This window comes from Mustela erminea, chromosome 11, assembly GCF_009829155.1.
Source record: "Mustela erminea isolate mMusErm1 chromosome 11, mMusErm1.Pri, whole genome shotgun sequence".
Classification (NCBI taxonomy): domain Eukaryota; kingdom Metazoa; phylum Chordata; class Mammalia; order Carnivora; family Mustelidae; genus Mustela; species Mustela erminea.
The window spans coordinates 94,695,489-94,715,993 of record NC_045624.1 but is presented as its reverse complement, the minus strand read 5'-3'; the positions used below and the strand labels follow the sequence as shown (position 1 = coordinate 94,715,993).

The 20,505-nt window shown below is 58.5% G+C and overlaps 1 protein-coding gene across 1 annotated transcript in view; it reads left to right on the top strand.

Moving 5' to 3' along the window:
• The first annotated feature begins 14,051 nt into the window (after positions 1 to 14,051).
• Positions 14,052 to 20,505, top strand: part of TNS3 (tensin 3) — a 201,800-nt gene continuing 195,346 nt past the window's right edge. The window contains exon 1 of the mRNA XM_032305050.1: positions 14,052 to 14,179. The gene's annotated coding sequence lies outside the window, so the exon portion shown is untranslated. The remainder of the gene's footprint in view (positions 14,180 to 20,505) is intronic.

Sequence of the window (20,505 nt, the reverse complement as noted above, 5' to 3'; positions counted from 1 at the left end):
ACGTCTGCAGACTGGGGAACATCCCTGTAGCATGACCGGCAGAGCACACAGCAAGGGAATTCTCTCCCCTGGCCCCCTCCAAGGAAGCTTCATGTTTGCATCCGTCAGCTCAGCCCAAGAGAACTGCGCACACAGACCGGGCATCTGAAAACAAAGAGATGTATCCTTCCCCGGTGCTGGCGTTTGGAAATCGGAGATCCAGGCGCGGCAGGGCTGGTCTCTCCAGAGTCCTCTCCTGGCCATGCAGATGCCGTCTCCTCCGCGGGTCCTCATGGGGTCGCCCCTCTACGCGTGTCTGCGTCCCGATATTCTCTCCTTATAAAGACTCAGTCATATTAGACTAAAGCCCCTATTGACCTTGTACCGTAGTCCTCTCTTCAAAGGCCCTGCATTCACGTGTGGTCACATCCTGTGGTCCTGGAGGCATTAGGGCTTCCACTTAGGCATATTGAGGGCACAGAGCTCAGCCCACAGCAATGTCTTGGTCTTCTTTTCCTTTTCTTCTTTCTTTCTTTCTTTTCTTTTCTTTTCTTTTTTTTTTTTTTTTTTTAAGATTTTATTTATTTATTTGAGAAAGAGACTGTGTGAGGGTGTGTGCAAGAGCCGTGGTGGGGAGGGGCAGAGGGAGAGGGAGAAGCAGGCTCCCCACTGAGCAGGGAGCCGGGCGAGGGAGCCGGATCCCAGGACCCCAAGATCATGACCTGAGCTGAAGACGGACGCTTCACCGACTGAGCCCCCCAGGGGCCCCAGTGCTCTTTTTCTTAATAAAATACCATTTATATTTGTAAAAAGTTAATATGCACACGCAGGCCGCAGGAATCTGTAACAGGAACGTCTGTCCCCACCTTGACCAGAGACACGACTGAGCCCCGGATGTTCACGTTCATCGCTGGGGTCACGACCTGAGGCTCAGACTCTCCCCCATTCAGCAATAAGCCTGAAGTCCAACAGAAAACGAGGCTCCCCAGCGGGTCTCCGAGCTGCTCTGATGTGTCTCTTGCTGGCTTCTGGGCCTCCTGCACCACAGCTGACCCCTTTGGCAAGCTCGCCCAGTCTCCCGATCCCCTGAGGCACCCCCGGCTCCTCTGGGCCGTACCGGCACCCCCTGTACTCAGCCAGTCGGCCAGCAAGTGGGCCACACTCGCCGACATCGGGTCTATCCACTCCGCGGTCCGGACGCCGTCTAGCAGACTGCTGGAGGGAGCAGGCCTTCTTGTTCAACGTCTGATTCGTTACCTGGAGCGCTCAGACTTTTGATCTGGCACATCACCCGCGGCTGGTGACAGGCAGCCCTCCCGTGGGTGTGACCAGCCGGGACTGTGCACACTGACCCTTGACTTCCGCCGACACGGGTGTAACAACATGATACGGAATGAGGATGACCTTCCTGCCCAAGTGAACTTGATTCTGCTGTTTCGTTACTTGCTGAAGGACTCCTGCTTATCTTCGCAGCTTATCACCATGACAGAGTCAGAGAGACCGCACGCCCAGGGAGGAGGGGGGACCGGCCCTCGGAGCTCCTTGGAGACACAGACCGAGGCCCTGGGCTTGCTGCAGGGCTGAGCAGGGCGGGGAGACAGAGCGGCGTAAGGGCTGGAAGAGTCACCCCAGAAAGGAATGTTGGCAAGTAAAATGATTTACTTAGAGGTACACATCTAGGTTGGCCACTGGGGCCCTTCCAGGCTCTTCGCAAGAATGTTGGCATCCCAAGTATGTGGCAAGAGCTGGCCAGGGTCAAAAAGCTGCTTTGTGTCCTTTTGTTTGGAGAAGGGAAACGGACTTTGCTGAGAAGCAGTCTCCACGCTGACGGCGAGCAGGGCTGCGGACACAGAGCGGCCCCACGCTCTCCGGGATGGGGTCTCAGAAGCTAACAACCGGGCGGGCATTACGAGGACCCATCATTTTAAGACACGGGCAAATGTGTTTTCATCCCACGTTGGGGGAGTGATATGAGCCCATGGGGAATCCAGGAAAACTGGGGAAAGTGCGGGGAGAGCTTGCCGACAGTGCTGTGCCCCGGAGCGGGCCCCACTCACACCTCCCCATAACCCCCGTCCTTCTTGCTAGGCTTCTTCTGACCACATTTCCATGGACATAAGCACACCCCTCCCCCATGGCGTCAGAGCGTGTGGGCAAAGTCTGCTGTAGCTGAGAACCTTCTTTGAGACCATCCTAGCAAACACTGGCATCCGGTCTCCATCTCTGGGCCCTGGTGAGGTCCCTGGTGAGGCAGGCTGGGCCTGGAGGCAGTGCTCTCTGGCTTGAATGGCCATCCAGAGGTTTCCGTGTTGTTTTGCAGTGAAGTGGAGACACCCATATGGAGACAGTAAAACGTGTGACTGATGGGACGCCTGGGGGGCACAGTCGGTTGGTTAAGCCTCTGGCTCTTGGTTTCAGCTCAGGTCATGATCTCGGGGTCGTGGGGTCGAGCCCCACATCAGGCTCCCCACTCAGCCGGGAGTCTGCTTGAGAATCAAAGACACACACACACACACACACACACACACACACACAACGGGAACAGTAAAGCACAGGGACACTCCCACCCCACGGTGTGTCCTTGGGAAGTGTTTCCCTGTGCTTGTACGTCTCATCATTATAGACGAGCTCGGATAACACCTCTGCACCCGAATGTCAGGGGGAAAGTCAGGTGGGGTCACGGACGGCTTTCCCAGGGCTAAGTCCCAGCTGCAGGATGATCAAGGACCCGCAGAGGCTTCAAAGTGGGAAATGACCTCCTTCTTTTGGGGGGCGGGTCAAGGGATGGCCAGGGAGAGTAGCTTAAAGAAGGAGGGCTGGTACCAGAGGGCAGACGAGGGTCCTGGTGGTCACCCTGCTCCTCCGAGCGGCCCCCCGGGCTAGCGCTGGTTTTCATGTGTGTCCCACCGCGGACCCCGGGGCAGGAAGGAGTGTGCGTCTGACCTGGAGAAGGAGGCCGGCAGGTCCTGCCATCCTGTGGCCCCAACTTTCTCACCTACGAATCATGCCGTAGAAACTCAGGACAGAGGTTGGCAACCTTTTTTTTTTTTTTTTTTTTTTAATAGAACCTTTAATTGAACCAAACGGATACACACAAGAGCCCTGATATTGGAAAGTCAGAGCCGTCATTTCTGAATACGGATGTCCATGTTCCAGGGCAGAATGTTTGTGCATGCGCAGAGCCTGTGAGACGGCCACGGCACGCGGCTGGGCACACATAGGGGCCAGGGCCGGAGAGAGGATGAGAGCCCCAGGCCCCACTCCCTACCCCACCCCCACCCCCCCAGTCAACCCAGGCCTGCCTTTGGGTCTGGCAGGCAGCAGCGAGGAAGGCCTGGATCCCAGGCCGGGCATGGCAGGTGTGTGGTCTATTGTCCTCACGTCCGTGGCTTTCCATGGTAGAACATGCAGATTCTCTACTTAAAAGGAATCCTGGAGTCTGCAGGCCCCAGAATGAAGTCTGATTTTAATCATGAGTTGATTAGCCATAGGCTTGTCTTTCTTCAGTGTCTGACTTACTAGAGTCTCAGCCTGGACTTGGGCCCACCCCTTGGCATCACGGGTCTCATCCGGTCTTTGCCCGGCTTCCCCTAGGAAACCTCTGGAAGGCCAGGCTTCGTCTTTCCAGGTGGCGATGAGCTTCTGCCAGGTGTCTGTATCTGGGGGCTTGCTCGCTGCTCTTCTTTGGATGGGGCAGAGAAGGGGTCCATAACCACCGCGTGTCCTCACGCTGGGCTCTGGGGAACCCGCGAGGAAGGAAAGCAGCCCGGTCCCCGGCCACCCATTTACTTATTAAGGAAGAATGCTGCTGAAACCCAGAGCAGCCCCCGGCCCTGTGATCTCGGCCTGGCTGGGACAGGCCAGACTGAGCCCCGTGCTCCCGTCCAAAACCTCGCTCCCAAAGACGCGGATAGAGACCCATGGGGGTCCGTCCCCTAAGGTCTGCATAGCAGAGATCGGCCTTGGACCCAGGGAGTGTGTCGGGATGTTTTCTCTTGGGAGTAAAAATCTCATTCACAAAATAATCAGAAGCAACCCTCAGGGGTTTCAGAGGGTTCTTGGAGTGCAGCCTTGAGGGGACTGGGGGTCCTGGGTTTTCATGGAGCACAACCTGTGGGGGCCCCAGGGTTTTTCAGGGTGTTTCTTGGGATCCAGTCTAAGGGTCTCAGGATACAATTCTGGAGGACCCTAGTGTCTTAGGGTATAATCTGGGGGGCCACAGGGTTTCTTGGGCAGCCCTGGGGGCACTGGGTTTCCTCAGGGGGCTCTGCAGCCTCCCCGCAAGCCAGCCTCACTTGTCCCCACTGTAGGCTGTGGGGCCCTGCTGTAGGTAGCAGGGAATGACAGGAGTGACTGGGGACTGAGAACCATGGGGGGCGGGGGGTGGTTGGAGCAGGGACTTCCTGGGGCCTTGGGGGAGGGGACACTCACTGAAGACACTCCTTTGCCCCTGGGGGCAAGTGGGTGTGTTCAGGGGAGCTCCGGCAAGCTTCTCAGCTGAAAACCTTCAGCTTCCCGGGTACCTCTCTGACCATCAGGATCTTCAGCTCCCCTAGCCTCCAGCCCTATCAGAACACCGTGGGGAGCCCCAGATGGGACGGGCACCAGGCAGCAAGAGCCCCCGGGGTACAGGCCAGGCTAAGGAATCCTGCAGGTCGGAATTCCTCCCTTAGATCTGCCGGGAATACACCCACCTACATTCCTGCACTAGTTTAAATCAACTGTTTTTTTTTCCCCCACAAAAGACCATTTTTAATAAAAAGGAGGTGTTGGTAACTCATGCTTCAGGGTAACAAAGCCCTCCTCCTAAATATATACACATCTCCTTCTTGGGCAGTAGTTACAAAAAGAGGGGTTTTTTGTTTTTGTTTTTTCTTTCTTTTTTTTTTTTAAGCACATTCCTCGACCCAGCCCTGGAATTTGGAGCCCAGGCTCAGGAATCTGCCCCCACATCTGCCCCGCCCCTGATGTGATTTTGAAGATCCACAGGTTGGGAAAAGCCACAGCTCAGGCAGCAGATTGTTTTCTGGCTGGGGCTGGGGGAACGAAGGTGAAGGGTGGTTCACTGAGCCCGGGTCCCGGCCAGCCTCCTCGAACGTCTGCTGCGAGCACCGGACACAGCTCTGAACAGAGCTGGGAACCCGCCAACAGCCAGATGGGGGTGGTTCTAGTGTCGTCCCCACTTCTACAGAAGAAAACACCAGGGCACAGAGAGGTTCATTAACTCACTGAAGTCACACAGCGAATCCTGGGCCACGCCAGGATTCCAGATTACTGCCGGCTGTGTTCCCAGGTTGCTCCCCGGTGGAGAAGACGGAGGGGAACCCCCCCACCCCGAGTGTGAACTCCTGCCACTCGGGGGTGGGTGCAGCGCCCCCCCCCCCCACCGGCCTGCAGGAAGACCCGGATCAGTTGCCCTCTGTCCGTCTCATGGTTGTGCTCACGGGTGCAGCACAGGGACGCTCCGAAGTTTTTCAGAATGAAAAACAAGGCTGGGGCTCCTGTCTGAGGTCAGGCAAGTGTGAGCGGCAGCTGCGCCCGAGCTCACTCCTGCGGGGTGCCCTGCGTTCAGCCAGGGGTGCGCCCGGCCCTCGCTGCGAGCAACAGATGAATGCCTGAGACCCGGTGTGTGTGGTTTTTATAAATAAATTATATGTTACATTTTCAAAGGAGTCTGTTTAGAAAGAATCTTCCATTGACTAACCCTCTGTAAACTAGTACCATTTGATAAATAATTCCTGGCCCCTGTTGCCTGGGGGAAGGGAGGAGGAGGAAGGGTAAGGGGGGAGCTCACAGACGCCGCTCCCCCCACCCCTACGCCTGGCCTGTCTTCTCCCTGGTGCCCCCTTTCTGCTCTCAGATTCCAACAGCTAATTACTCCCAACCCCAACCCGGGCTGTGCCAGGAGGGTCCCTGGCTGAGTTTGGGAGTCAGCCGGATGCTGACCTGGGAACATGGCCACAGAGCCTTCTCCTGGGCAGGCCTGCTGGGCGGGCTTCCCTCTCTGTGGAGAGCCACTGAGCGAACATAAAATACCGAGCGATTCCTTCTGTAATTCATAATTGTTCCCAGCAAAACCACGAAGGCCAATGCTGCCGGCTAGAAACAGGAAGAGAAGGATGGGCTGGCCCTCGCCGGTCCTCTCCCTGACGGCCGGAGCCTGTGGCGGGGGTGGGGTGGGGGGCTTCCCCTGGAATGGTTGTCAGACCTGGGTTCCCCGACACGCCCCCCAACCAGGGTTCCTGGCACTGAGCTCCACGTCCCGCCACGCACCAGGGCCACCCAGGCCAACCGCAGCAGCTGGCCCAGTTACCTGTCAGGCCCAGAGCAGAGGGCCACAGGGAAGCCACCAGTGGGCCAGTGAGACTCGGGGCTGCAGTTGACAGGGCCCTGTGTCACAGACAGGACCCCAGGCTGGCGGAGGTGGCAGGGTGCAGGTCGGTTGAGAGTCTCACTAGGTTCTCCCCAGGAACTGGAAGGGCCCATGCTTAGCGTTGGGTCTCTGCCTTCTCTCCTGCCCCAGGCAGGGACCCTCCAGCTGTCCCCTCCACTCGGGGCCATCTCCTTGGCTGCCCCCACCCCAGGCTGCTCCTGGGCCCCACTGTGCGCCTACCTCTGTTCCTTCTTCTTCCCCTAGGGATACTCACCCTGCCCACTCCTGGGCTGGGGCACATCTTCACACCGTCAGGGCTTCCCGAGAAGGCCCTCCTACCAGCCAGCCTGAGATGCTCCTCACTCCCTGGGAGAGGGGGCTGATGCTTCCAAGCCTGGAGCTCCCCTGTGGTGGAAGCCTTCAAGCTGAGCCTGGCGAGCGTCAGGGATGGTGAAGGGGACACCCTGGCATGGAAGGTGGAAGCTGGGGACTTTGCCGCCTGGAACATTCTGGAATCTTGAGATCTGCCTGGCACGGCATGGACCCTGCGGCGATCCTAGAGGCGAGGGCTCACACCGGCTGAGGGCTCAGGAAACGTTTGTACAACACAGGACCTGGCAGACACGCGTGTGGACAGACCTGTATTCCAGAAGGTCTGCTGGAACCATGTTAAGCAAAGCACCTAACAACATCTTACCGAACAGGTGTTCTGTGAACCTTTGCTGGATGCATGAATGTATGAATGAATGAATGAATGGATGAGGGAGGGAACGCATGCACCTGTGATCTCGGGTTGTGCTCTAAGCCAGCAGCAGGGGCTTCTGTCCTATTCTGTGTGGGCTCCCATGGTGAAGACCATGGCACCTTAAACAACATCTGTTCTCCTCCGGGGCTGGAGGCTGGACGCCCCGGATCCAGGCGTGGCAGGGCCGGTCCCCCACCCCCCAAGACTTCTGGCCATGCGGGCACCGTCTCCTCCCCGTGTCCTCACAGGGTCGTCCCTCCGTGTGCGTCTGCATTCTGACGTCTTCCTCTGATGAGCACCCAAGTGTCCTGGAGTAGAACCCGCCCTAGGGACCTCGTTTTACCTCCATCACCTCTTCAAGACCCCTCTCCAAGTACAGTCCTTTTCTGAGACTAAGTCCGTTCTGAGACTGAGTCCGTTCTGAGTCCCGTTCTGAGTCCCGGCCTGAGAGTTAGGGCTCCAACACATGAATCTGGGGGCATCACAGTTCAGCACAGCTGAAGGAGCGTGCGGCTGAGGGTGCGGGGAAGGCCCCACAACACGGGAGCTGCCCTTCAAGCACCGAATTCGACAGCACCATGCGGTGAGCAGGAACCCACTTTCCCCACTGAAGTTCCCCCTCCAGCTGGGATTCTGTCTCAGGCCCATGTGTGCATGGGGACCTGTCCATGGGTCTCCAAGGAAGGGCTCTCCCTGTTCACCTCCCTGGGCCTCTGCCCCCGACAGCTTCATTCTTGCACGATTTGGTGGGGACATTCTGCTGTCTGGGTGGTCCACAGGGACTGCGGTCAAGAGATGCACGCTTGGCCTGGCCGTTGGTTTGTCAGCCACGGTTGGGAGCTGACCTCAGCAAAGTTCCATTCTCTGCAGTCCCCGGCTTGGTTGCGGCTGTCGTCAGAGCCTCTACAGTCCTGAGGCTGCCCTCCCGTCAGCACTCCCTGCCCAGGATCTGCGGGGAGACTCCTGGGTCTTCTGGGGGCCCCTGACCACAGCTCCGTGCAGGAATAACTGCTTATCTTTATTTTTTTAAGACTTGTTTATTTATTTGATAGAGAGAGAGGGAACACAAGCAGGGGGAATGGGAGAGGGAGAAGCAGGCATCCCACTGAGCAGGGAGCCCAGTGCGGGGCTCGATCCCAGAATCCTGAGATCATGACCTGAGCCGAAGGCAGGTGCTTAACGACTGAGCCACCCAGATGTCCCCCGCTTTTTTCTTTTAAGATTTTATTTATTTATTTGAGAGATACAGAGTGCCTGTGCATGAGAGGGGGGAGGGGCAGGGAAGAGACTCAACCCCAGGACCCTGACATCATGACCTGAGCGGAAGTCAGACAGACTCTTAACCGGCTGAGCCCCTCAGGCACCCCAGGAATCACTGCTTATCTTGGATCTGCATCATAACCTGCGTTCTGCTCCCCCCATGGTGCTGTTGAATTCGGTGCAGAATGTGGAAAAAGCAGTCAGAGCACCAGAAACTGGTACTCATGTCAGGAACCTAGTGGGTTCGCCGAGTAGATCACACACAGAATAGAGGAAGAGGATGGTAATACCTTTGTTTGAAATTGAGTAAGTCACCGTTTTTGTTGTAAAGCACTGTTCACGAAGTCCATCGGTCCAGTTTTGGAACATGTGATGTACCACGTAAATGGTTTACTATGTCCGATGTCCTTAAGATGAAGCTCAGGTGTTACTAATGCTTTAAATTTTCCTTAAATATTCACATTATCTTCAGTAGAGACATGTATGTTTTAGAAACAGTCATGTCCTTCTTGGCACCCTATGCCCCCCACAGTGCCCACTGTTCCTGCTCAGCTGGAGAGACACCATGACACATGGGGCAGAGACGTGGAATCAGACACATACTTTATCCCAGAAATTTCATCTCTCTGGAAATAAATCCATGCTTCACTAAAAAAGACGACATTTAAGAAGGACGCAGATGTGAGGGGGAGACAGAGGGAAGGAACTCCACACATCCACAAGCTCAGGTCGACACAAGCTCCCCGAGCAAGGAAACCACGTGTTTTGTAGCCGAAGGTTCACGGAAGTTTGGGGGTGCTTGGCTCTCTCCAGGACACGGAGGGGCAGTCCACGGTGACATCTCATTCTTGGTCATCTGTGGCCGGGGATGCACGGCGATGCTCACTTCTGTAAGGGAAGCGTTTTCTCTTTCTAGGTCTGATGGCATTTTAAAAAAAATAAACTTTTCGTTTGAGAATCGCTTTAGAGGTATAGAAACGTGGCAAGGACCGTGCAGAGCCCCAGGAAAGATACCCACTCCCCGCATCATTCTCCGAAGGCCACCCTGCCTTATACGGTCACATTGTCATGACTCAGGTGCCAGGGCTGGGACCTCACGCTCCTCTAAAGCCCACAGTGTATTCGGGGTTCGCTCATGGGAGCCCTCCGTCCTTTCTCTGTCCCAGCACCCCGCCCAGGACACCAGCAGACATTTAGGCCTTGTGTCTCCTTGGGATCCTCCTGAGAGGATCTCACACTTGGGTTTTGATGACTTTGACAGTGTGGACGAGCGCTGGTCAGTGTTTTGTAGTCCGCTAGCCCCTCAGCTGGGATTGTCTGGTGTTTCCTCTCAGGTAGGCTGGGGTTCAGGGTGAGCTGGGAGGGAGACACAGAGGCCGAGCATCATCCCCACCACCTCAGATCGAGGGCACCTGCTCTCAGCACGGCTCACAGTCACTGTGGACCCTGGCCCCCAGGCTCGGGGGTAGGGAGGGAGCCCCATCTCCCCGTCTCCTTGGTGGGGAGCTAGCCATATAGGCTGTTTGGAAATCTTCTCTGAGGGGGATCGGCCCTATTCTGATGCACTCATTCAGCCAGTCAGTCCATCAGTATGGACTCATGCGCGTTTATATCCATATTTGAACGATAGCCCCAAACTATGTTTGTTTTGTTGCTCAGATGGCTCCAGGTTTAGCCAGCAAGAGTTCTGTGGGGTTGGGGAGTTGGGGGCCGGGTCCCTCTCACTGCCTCAAGCCTTTCATTCCCTGGCACTAGTGGGGCTCTGGGGTCCACTCATGGGTTTCCTGCTGGGACCCAGACCCCAGAACCCGCCCTCTCTCCCAGAACCCTCCCCCCCGGCCTCCCAATGGGGAGTGGGATCAGCCCTTAGCGTGGGGCTCGGGGGCTGGGTCTGCTCATTGTTACTGCTCAGGTTACTCCTCCCAGGTCTTCTTCAGGGCCGTTTTATTTATTTATTTTTTTAAGAGACAGAGGGAGAGGGAGAGGCCGGGGTGGGGGCGGGAGGCAGAGGACGAGGGAGAGAATCTCAAACAGGCTCCATGCCCAGCACGATCCGCGCTCCTGGACACCCGGGCCCCTCAGACCGGTTCGTTCTTCCAGGATCACCTGCGTATTCAACACACATACCCTCGCCAAAGGCTCACGGAGACCCCTGCGCCCAGCTCAGCACTGGGGAGGCCAAGACGGAGCTGGGCGGAAGGCAGGCGGGAGCAGCGAGGGCCGCTGTGGGTCCCCATCAGTGCGGAGGCTGGACCGGGAGCTCAGGACCCTGGGCTCAGGACTAGGGCTGCGCATTTCCGGAAGGGCTGGGCAGGAGGAAGAGGCACTAGTGCTTGATGCGAGGGGTGGGGGGGCCACGCCCACACGCTCCTGACCCCGCCCCTTCAGGCGTCTCCAGACATCACCCCTGGGCTCAGACCTCTCCGGAAGGCCCTGGTCCCCTTAGGAATGGGTTTGGCTGCAGGAACAGAATGCTGGACTGTCAGGGCTTCAGGGATGGGCCCCAGAATTCTCGAGCCGGTCCGCCCTGCAGCGACTTTCTTCCCACTCTGCTGTGGCATTCGTTTTCCCGCTCTTTGCCTCCAGTCTCCTGGGCTCCTGCTCTGAGTGTTGCCTGGGGTGGGGTGGGGTGCGGGACCATCAGGAGAGAGAGCAGCCCCAGCGGCCCGCAGGATGGAGCCCAGCTGGGTTCTCTGGGCAGGCTGCTCGAAGGACAAAGCAGCCCCGTGGGACCTCGAGGTCCCTGTAATGGTCCAGATTCCTTCAATGAACACTTGCTGGCCGGGCTGCTGGGAGTTGGCCCTGAGCTATCCACCTCCTTTGGGGACGACCTCAGAGGCAAAGGGTGGCCTTCCAGCAGTGGCCCATGCCCAAGACTGACCCATGTGCTCCAGGACAGCTCCCACAGCACCGGCACCCTCTTTGCCTGCCTCCGTCTCTCCCCTGGCATACGAACCTGCTCAGATCTGTCTCAGAGCCTATGTCCATGGCCCCAGCAGGGCACAGGTGGGGAGGCCCCAGGGCCATAGCTGCAGAAGATGGTGTGTGTGCATTTTAGCAGAGATAGTACTGAGATTCCACGGGTTTAGGGAAAGCCTCTGGGGAATGGAAAAGGCGAGGTGCTGGGTTGTGCCTGTGGACTTGTGTGCGGGGGGAGAGAAGCATAGGGAGGGAAGGGGGCCATGTCCCTGTGAGCTCTGGAGGAGCACCATACCTAAATGCACTGCACCAGCTTGTGGACCCGCTGCAGCCTCCCAGCGCCATGAGCCGGGGCCCTGCATCCCGTGTCCTGCTTCCGGCTGCCCCTTCCAGTGGCTCCCTAGAAAATGTTACTTTTCAGTGCAAGGAAAACAGAAAATTATCCACATCATTGCCCACATGCTGTCTTTGACCCCGGCGTACTGGATTGTCAGACTGCGGCCGTGGCCAAGACCATCTTCATGGCAACGACAAAGTTCCAGAAAGTTCTTTCAGAACTCCAGTGGGAAGGAACAAGAGGGTCTCTGGGCAGTGGAGACGGGGCCGAGCCCCCACCCAGACCCACGCCTGCCCTGTATGCAGTGCTGGGGAGGGAGCGGCGGGTTTGGTGTCAGCCTGCTTGACCTCAGCTAAACTGCTCTGACTTTTGTTTTCAGATTTGAGATATTTTTGGATGGGTAAGGATGGAAAAAATGTGTGTCCCTTTTTCAGATGATTGCAGCGTGCCCTGTTGTTGTTCAGGTTCTTGGAGAGTCCACGTTGTGGGCTGGGAAGTGAGAGCTCCTGGATTTGGGAAGCCTGCCCCACCCTGTGCCAGTCTCTGGCCAGGGGCGGGCAGGTGTGGGCAGGTGCTGGCATCTGCATTTCGGTGAATCTGGGAGCCAGCTGCTCAGGCTAAGGCAAAATGGCACGAGAACACGAGGTCCAGTGTGCCTCCTCCCTTCTCGGGGCTCTGCGGGGGGGATATATGAAGACAGACACTGTCTCAATAGGCCTCCTCGTGTCCACAGTCCCAGAGGCAAGGGACAGCTAGCTGGCAAGGGACAGTGGGGTGGGGTGGGGGGACCTGATTGGCTTTGAGGGAGAGAAAGTTGAGGACAGAGATTTTAGGAGAGGCTGCCCCACAGGGGCGACGACCCCCCACTTCCCAGCTGCGTGATCTCGGGCAAGCTTATTGGCCTTGTCCCCGCACGTAGATGTCCTGGTACCTTCAGAAGTTCAAGTTCAACTAGTCGTTCAGCCAGCAGGGACCTGGACACTGTGACAAAGCCTGAGACACAGGATGGGCAGAGGTGGTCGGCTCTGGGATGTTCCAGTGAAGAGACGAGTCGGCACAGCCGGGACAGCTGGATGGGCAGAACAAGGCAGCGTGGAAGAGAGCTAAGAGGAGTTTGTCGGCCTGATGGTTCTGGATCTTTGTCACGTTCTCTTGCTGAACAGCTGGATGACCTTGGTCAGGTTCGCTACAATTTCAGCTTCTTTCCCTATGGGTGATAACATCAGCCTCAGCCCCATTTAGGGGTCCATGGGCTGTGACCTTCTCACTCCTCCCCTCTTCTGCTGAGGCTCCTTTCACGGGACCCTCTGCCGTCTGAGGATGAGAGTCACGAGTTTTGACCTCTTGAGAAATCATGCTACCCTCTAGAGCAAGGCAGGGGTTATTGGCCTTTCCAAGAGGCGTAGCAGGGTAGGCGGGAACAGGAGCGAGGTTCAGCCTCTGCTCTCCGTGAAGAACCGAGGAAGGTCCCCGCAAGCCAGGATAGGCACGGCTGGACCCCGAGGGCCTGGGTAGCGTTGGGTGTCCAGCTCCGATCAGGGGCTGTTCTTGGTAACAGCACCTTAAGACGTGCACAGGCCTCTCCAGGTGGGATTCTAAGACAATTTGGTCCCCGAGGCGGGTACAACCCCTGGCCTTCTTCTGCAGGTTGTAGGGTGGGTGTCTTCTCACATGTGCTTTCCCTGTGCCAGGGGCTTTCCACGCACTCACGGGGCCTCAGGATAAGCTCTTGTTGACACTGTTCTTTTGCCTGTGAGGGGCAGCACTTGAAATCTGCAGAGGGCTGTGCATTTTCTAAGGGCATCTTTGGAGGGTGCTGCCCATTTCCCGGATTTCACTAATGGGTAAACAGAGGCTGAGAGACTGACTGAGGGGATGTTTGTCTTGGGGGATGCTGGAATTTCTCTGCCTGAGTATCCCTCTGGACTGGGACCTTGCTCTCCCGAATGCTTCTGGCCAGAGAGTCCTGCTTGTTTCTCCGGGCTCATTTTAAGAAGTCATGTGACTTGTGAAGTCCTCCCCGTCGAGTCCCTCCCTTCCAGGCACTTAAGCATTTTGGGCCTTGACCCCCATGGCCCCGTTGCTTTACGTCTGCAGAACCCTGCTAGAGAGTGAGCTACCCGCGGGCAGGGAGGCCTGGGTTCCCGCGGGCACAGTAGTAATTGCAGCGCGGAAGGAAGGAATGAGTGAAGGAAGGAACAACCGGTTTTGCAGGGGTCAGGACTCCAGCCTCCCCCCGCCCCCCACCTGCGGCGCGTGAACTCTCGAAGCAGGGACCCTCGGGTGGGCCACCATTTGGCGGTCCCGCCGGGCCTGGAGGGGAGGTCCGGGGCGCAGGGGCGCACGGGGGCGCGCGGGGGCGGGTCCGCCCTGCGCCCGCAGGGCTGGGCGCTGAGGCCAGGTGACCAGCGGCCCGGCGCGGCGGCGGCGATTGCCCGCTCCGCCTCGAGGGGGCCCTGCGGCGGGCGCGGCGGCGAGCCAGGAGGACGGCCCGCCCGCGCGCTGCTGCGCTGCTCGGCGCCCGGCCTGTTGCGGCCATCGCCCGCGGGACCCGCCGCTCGCCCAGGTACCGGGCCGCGCCGCCGCCCGCTTTGTTTCGGGCCGGTGCCGGCGAATGCGCGCTGGGCGCGGGGAGGGGCTCGGGGAGCGCGCGAGAGCGAGCCGGCCTGGGGTCCGGGGACGGGGCTGGCGGCGCGGATCCGGGGTCCGCGTCCGGGTCCGGCTCCGTGTCCGGGGGCGCGGCTGGAGCGGCACTGCGCGGCGGCGCCCGGAGGACTTCGCTCTCTGGGACCCGTCCCGAGACTTGCAGGGCGGAGAGCCGAGCTCGGGGCCCTCTCCCGCTCTCGGCCAGCAGGCTCCGTCCCGGTCCCCGGGCTGGGCGGGAGGCGGGGGCGGGGTGGGGGGGGGGTTCGCTCTTTCCGAAGGAGCAGAAACCGCGCGGGGTCGCCGGAGCCCCGCGCCACCTGTGGCACGTGTCCCCCGGCCCGCCGCGCGGTCGCTGACAAGCCGCAGGGGGTAGGGTCCCGGGGCGCGCGGGCGGGGTGTCTGCGTGCGGGTGGGCTCCGCCGGCTGGCAAGGGCGCTGGGGGCTTTGCCTGAAGTGATAGGAAGATCTGTGTGTGGCGGGAAGGGACTGGATTCTTAAGACAGCGCCAGACGGTGACCCCCACTGTCCACCGTGGTTAATACCAGCTCCCCCGAACGTGGGGACGAGAGAGAGCACTGCTGAGGGTGGTCACTGCCTGCTTACGGAGAAGCGCCCACCCGGGACGGGGTCCCAGCCCTTCACACACTTGGACTTTCTGGGGGTTTTCACTCCCTGTGATATGGACGCATGGGCCTCCAAGACTTGAAACATGTCCTGAAAATAGCAGGGCGTGAGTTTTCATTGCATTCATTGCATTAATGTTAATATTGCATTAATTATCTCATTGCCTGACGTCCGGCCTTCAAGGACCCCCGTTTTGACATTCTGGTGGGTTTGCTGTGGCCCATTGCCGTCTTTGAGTCTTTGAAGTGCTCCACTTCTTGGCTCTTTGAAAGAGGTTTGCGTCCTGTGATTCTCCCCTCTTTAGGGCCTGCAAGGTTATATTTGCAAATCAATCAACAAGTATTAGAAAGGCCTTTCTGTGGAGAGGCCTGGAGGGGCCAAGGAGGGGCCCCCCTGGAGTCTGCAGCTGGAGGGTGGAGGGAGCAGGGCCGGGCTGCAGGGAAAGAGGGGATCTTTGTGCACCGGGAGCTGCCTGGGAACCGGCAGGAGGCCAGACTCCTGACCTCAAAGTAATAGTAACTTACTTTGCAATCTTGCAGAGGAAGGGTGAGCTCAGAGACAAAGCATCAGGCGCACATCTCCAGCGTGTGTGCTGATGGCCTTGCCTGAGTTCATTTTGCCTCCCCACAGAGAGCTGCGATTATGGCCCCATTTTACCGGTGTGCAAAAGGAGGCAAAGAAAAGGCTAGGTGTCTTGTCCAAGCTGATGAAATGGGTGGTGCAGCCCCGGGCTTCCTGCTGCCTGGAGGAGTGGGTGGCTATTCTCACAGCAGATTCCTCAGCCCAGCAGCAAAGCTGGCAGCGGCGGCAGATGGGCAGGTGGATGCTTCGCAAAGCTCTGGGGAGGCAGAAAGAGAAGTAGGCGCGCCAGGAACTGTGTGCTCCTGGATGCAAACTGACTATGTTTACAAAGTGTAGCATTGGCACCTAATGGTTTCAAATAGAGCCCCTTGCAAAGGGGACCCCTGGAGCTGAAGGTCACATGCTCAAATACGTCCCTGCAGCAGGATGTTGCTCCTGATGGGGGCGGGGATTAAAAAAAATGAAAAAGCCTGAGAAGAAGGTGAAAAGTCAAGAAAAGTGAGGGGAGAGAGCCCCAGAAGGGACGGTTTTGGACCCGCAGGCTGGCCCATTTTACAGATGACTACATTGTCAGGTAGGGGTCTGGATCAAACCTCTGGCTAGTGGCCCGCCTCTCCTGCTCCTCTAGGATCCGCCAGGCATAAACCACCCTGATGTTGGGGAGAAGCCTCTGTTCCCTCACAACACCCTCCCCGCCCCATAAGCTCCTGATGGGGGAGGCGCAGGGCAGAAGCCCCCAGCCACCACCAGCACTGTTACCCTCGTGTGCCCACCACCCAGTGGGGCCATGGCTCTCTCGGTAGGAGGCTTCCTTAGGGTGGCTCCCAGCCATGGGAGAGGCCCTGTTTCATGGCTGGGCCTGAGGGTCTGCTTCTGGCAGTGGGAGCAGGGGTGAGGTGCATGCCTGCCACTCCCCACCCCCTCTGCAAGGTACACAGATCCTGGACTGCCCAAGAGCCAGCCTGTGCGCCTGGAGACCGCTGTGGTTGTCTCTGTGGATCTGGGAACAGCAGTCCTTGTGAGTGGGTTAGTTCAGCGGGTGTCTGGTGAGGTCAGAGCTGCCCTTGGTTCCGGGCAGGAAACGACAGCGTGGGCAGCCGTCACTGTCTCTGGAAAGTCCTCTGACCTCTGCACTGTTTGGCTGCTCTGGCAGAGGTCTTTCTGAAACCCTCCGGGCCCAGCGGGGTGTGGGGTGTGTGTGCCACGGGTGATCTTCCCAGGCGCGCCCACATGAAGCTGGCACGGAAAGCCAACCCGCTGCACAAAGGCATTGTTATCACAGTGCCCCCCCTCCCGAGAACGCCCACGCATTCAAGGTCGCTTCCATCAAAGTATTGCTGAGCGGGACTTGGCTTCTTTTAGGTTCCAGAAATGTTATGAATCTGTTCTACTGCTTTGAGTCCTTAGAACTAATGGCCGGGTCACTCCGCCGCGGGGTCACTGCCCCCTACAACTGTTCAGGCCAGGACCCGTTACATCTCCATGTCTGTTCCTTTCCTAGAAACGCAGGAAACATGAATCTCTGAGTTTCTGGGACTTCCTGTGGGCCCCTGCCTATGGGGACCGTGTAGGTGGGCCCTCCTGCAGACATGTCACACTGTCCTTCTCCTTGTGCTCTTGGGGACCTCTGGGTCTGTATGTCTGGCGCTGGTGCAGCCCTGCAGGGTGTTCTGGAACCCCCCCCCCCCAACGGCCACCCCCCCTGGGGGTGGGGCTGCCTCTGCTGGATGGGAAGGAGGAGGCCAGGGAAGGCAGGACGACCGCCACCTGGGGCCAGCCTTAGAAGCCATCACAGTGCCTGCCTGTGTCACGGAGGGGATGAGGGTCATCAGCAATGACCCCCACATATTTTAAAAGAGTTATGTGAATTTAGAAAAAATAGAAGGCGGCGATCTGGAATTCATGGATTTTGTCCCAGGCGGGCTAAGTTAATGACAAATTTACGTTCAAGAAGTCTTGGTCAGTAAGCAGGAAAATTCCCTCCAGGGAAGCATTCTCTGATCAGGGAAGGGAGGAGCCCCTCGAGGCCACCAGCTCTGGGGAGAGAAGCCTTTCCAAGGCATTCCTGGGCTGGGCAGGAAGCCTGGGCGCCCCCCCTCTGCCAGTGTCCCCCTGCGCCAGGGTAGTGACCTTGTGAGCCCAAGGCTTTCTTCCGAAGGTACAGCGGTGCTTGCTGACGTTTGCCAGGCAGGATCTGATCTTCGCCCAGCCTTGAGCGGCATGGGTTTTTTCCGAATTTTCCAGAATAGGGCCCTGAGACTCAGGGAGCTTGACTAGCTCGCCGGTGTTCTGGGGGTGGTGCGTCTGGGATCGGAGTCTGCCCCGCATTGGCCATTGGGGCCGGAGCCCGTGAGCGGATGACGTGGCATGGCGCTGGGGGGCGTCTCAGATTGGAACCCAGGCCCGGCTGCAAAACTGGGACTCCTTCCCAAGACCAGGGGTCCCCATGGCTCCCCATGAGGGGCCGGCGAGGTATCCCCAGCTGGCAGGGCTCCCTGCGCAGCTGCTTCCTCGGACAGGGAGCTTGTGTCTCTCTCTGATTCTCTCTTCCTTCCTCCCTGGGCTCTCATTGTGGCAAAATGGGGGGGGGGGCTCCCGCCTTCCTCTTCCTCTGCTCTGGAGAGATGATGACTCTCCCCGTACCCGTCGCAGCTCCGGCTTTGTTCTTCAGCTTTAAGGGACGTCTGTCTGTGGGACCCTGTTCCAGCTCCCGAGCAGGGAGCAGCTGGTGCCCTCGGGGCTGGGCTGTGCCCGTGGGCATCCTCCACGCTGTGCCCGAGGGCACCGTCCTGGAGGCTGAGGGTCTCAGTGACCCTTGCTGTACCCAGAGGTAGCAGCGGGTGTGCCCCAGTGGCATTTCAGTGCAGACTTTCTGAAGCTGGCCGCCAGTGGTGAAACCACTCCCTGAGGTTTGGAAGACCCGAGCAGAGTAGCTCTGAGCCAGGGTAGCAGGCAAGTGCTCGAGGGGTGCGGCCCCGGGGCCTGAGCTGGCCTGTGGCTGCTTTGCTCTTTGCAGGAGAGGCTGGCTGGAGTCCGTACCACGCTCCCACCACAGCCCACAGCAGCAGTGCCATGCCACTCATCTGGAGCTGGGGGGGATCTTGTGGGGGGGTTGGCCCACATCTGGCCATCGATCGAGGCACCCTGGGGCCCGGCCGGCTCATTAGCTGGGCGTCTGCGTTCTGTGCACATTACTCCCGGAGCTGGGGCCGGAGCTGGGGCCGGAGCTGGAGCCGCAGCACAGGCTTCGGGAACAAAAGGGCTCCATTGACTCGGTCCTGGCCGTCCTCCCTCCTAATTCATCACCTCTCAGGGCTTTCCTGAGGCTCCCTCCCTCCCACTGGTGATTTTGGACGCAGATCAAAGGCGAGGTTCAGGCAGCGCGCTGGGGGAAAGAGTGGGTTCTGCCGGCCACAGGCTTCGCCATTAGTGTCCTTGGGGTGTCCCCACCTGCAGCCTGGGGCCTCGATGCCCCTCGCGGGACTCACACCGGCAGGTCCCACGGGCTGTCCCTTGCTGGCCACTGCTGACTCTGGTCCCACTGAATGTCCCTAGCTCCAGCAGCTCCTGCTGGAACGGCACTTCCTCATTCCTGGACGCGCTATCTGATCCCGTGGGGTTGGGGGGGGGGGAAGTCCTGTGATAACCGGAGGAGGCGGTGGGGCACCTTCGTCCTGAGGATCCCGACAGGTGTGTTTCCAGTTCACCGCTAGAAGATCTGAAGTGCCCGGTGGGCGGTGGGTGGTGGGCGGGGGTAGGGGGGCGATCTGTGCTTGTCTCCACTGGGGGGAGCTGAGTGAGGCCCTTGGCCTGCCGGGGGAGGGGGACCCTTGTCATCTATGCTACTTGGGGGTAGGAGAAGCTTCCTGGGTAATGGAGGTCTGAGCTGCTTAAGCTGATTTTTGAGTCTTTTCCTACAAAACCATTTTCCCGGGCTCTCCCCTGGCTGTGGACTTGGAGAACCGTCCTTCCAACAGTACCTCCCCGGAGGCAGTGTTTCTTGTTGACGGCACCCCGATCCCGCGTGTCACCCTGGGCCCCACATTTCAGCATCAACGCGGCAGTGACAATGCATCCCCACCTGTAACTGCCTCTGCGCACTCGGGGGTCGGGGGTCGACGGCAGCAGGCACCCTGCATGTGGAGACGCAGGAGTGGACAGGACATCTGTCTGTGCTCGGCTGCGCACCCCCTGCGTATAGCCGTGCGCAGACGTTCTTGAGCAGGACCCCCTGGCTGGTCTTGTGCCTGGAAGGACTTCCAAGCCTGGTGCAGAGGTCAAAGAACACAAACTTTTTTTTTTTTTGGTGGTAAAATGCATAGAACAGCGCCTCCCATTTTAACATTCTCAAGTGGAGGAGTCAGTGGTACTGAGAACATTCGTGTCCTGCTGGCAACGCCCCCGTCCATCCCTGGATCCCTTTTCGTCTTGTGAAAGGAAACGTCTGTCCCCAGGAAACACTCCCCTCCCCTGCCCCCAGCACCCCGATTCTCTGGCCCCGTGAGTGTGGTCCCCCCGAAGGGTCACACAGTCTTTGTCCTTTTCGTGATTGCCTTATTCCTCTCACATCCCCCGGCGCATCCATCCTGTGGCGGGTGTCAGAAGCCCCTCCCATTCGAAGGCTGCATACCATTCCACTGCATGGACAGACCGTGATTTGTGCGTCCGTTGGTGGACACGCGTGCCGCTCCTGCAGTTTGGCTGGCAACAAGGGTGCATGGAGATCTGTTCTAACCCCTGCTTTCCCTTCTTTTGGGAGTACACCCAGGAGAGGACATAGGCTTTTGGAAGGCCCCCCCATATACTGCAGTGCAGAAACCCGTGTTCTCACTGGGGTCTCCCCGTGTCCACCCGGTATCTTGGAATGCCGCATGCACAGGCTGAAAACCAGGCCTGCAGGCAAAGGAAGAGGGAGGCTTCTTACTGAGCTATTTTGACAGATCGTGTAAACTCTGTGATTAATGGAATGAGAAAGCAGGAAGAATGTCTTTCATTTAAAAAAAAAAAAATAGAGCCTTCAGGGTTGCTTGGTTTTATTTT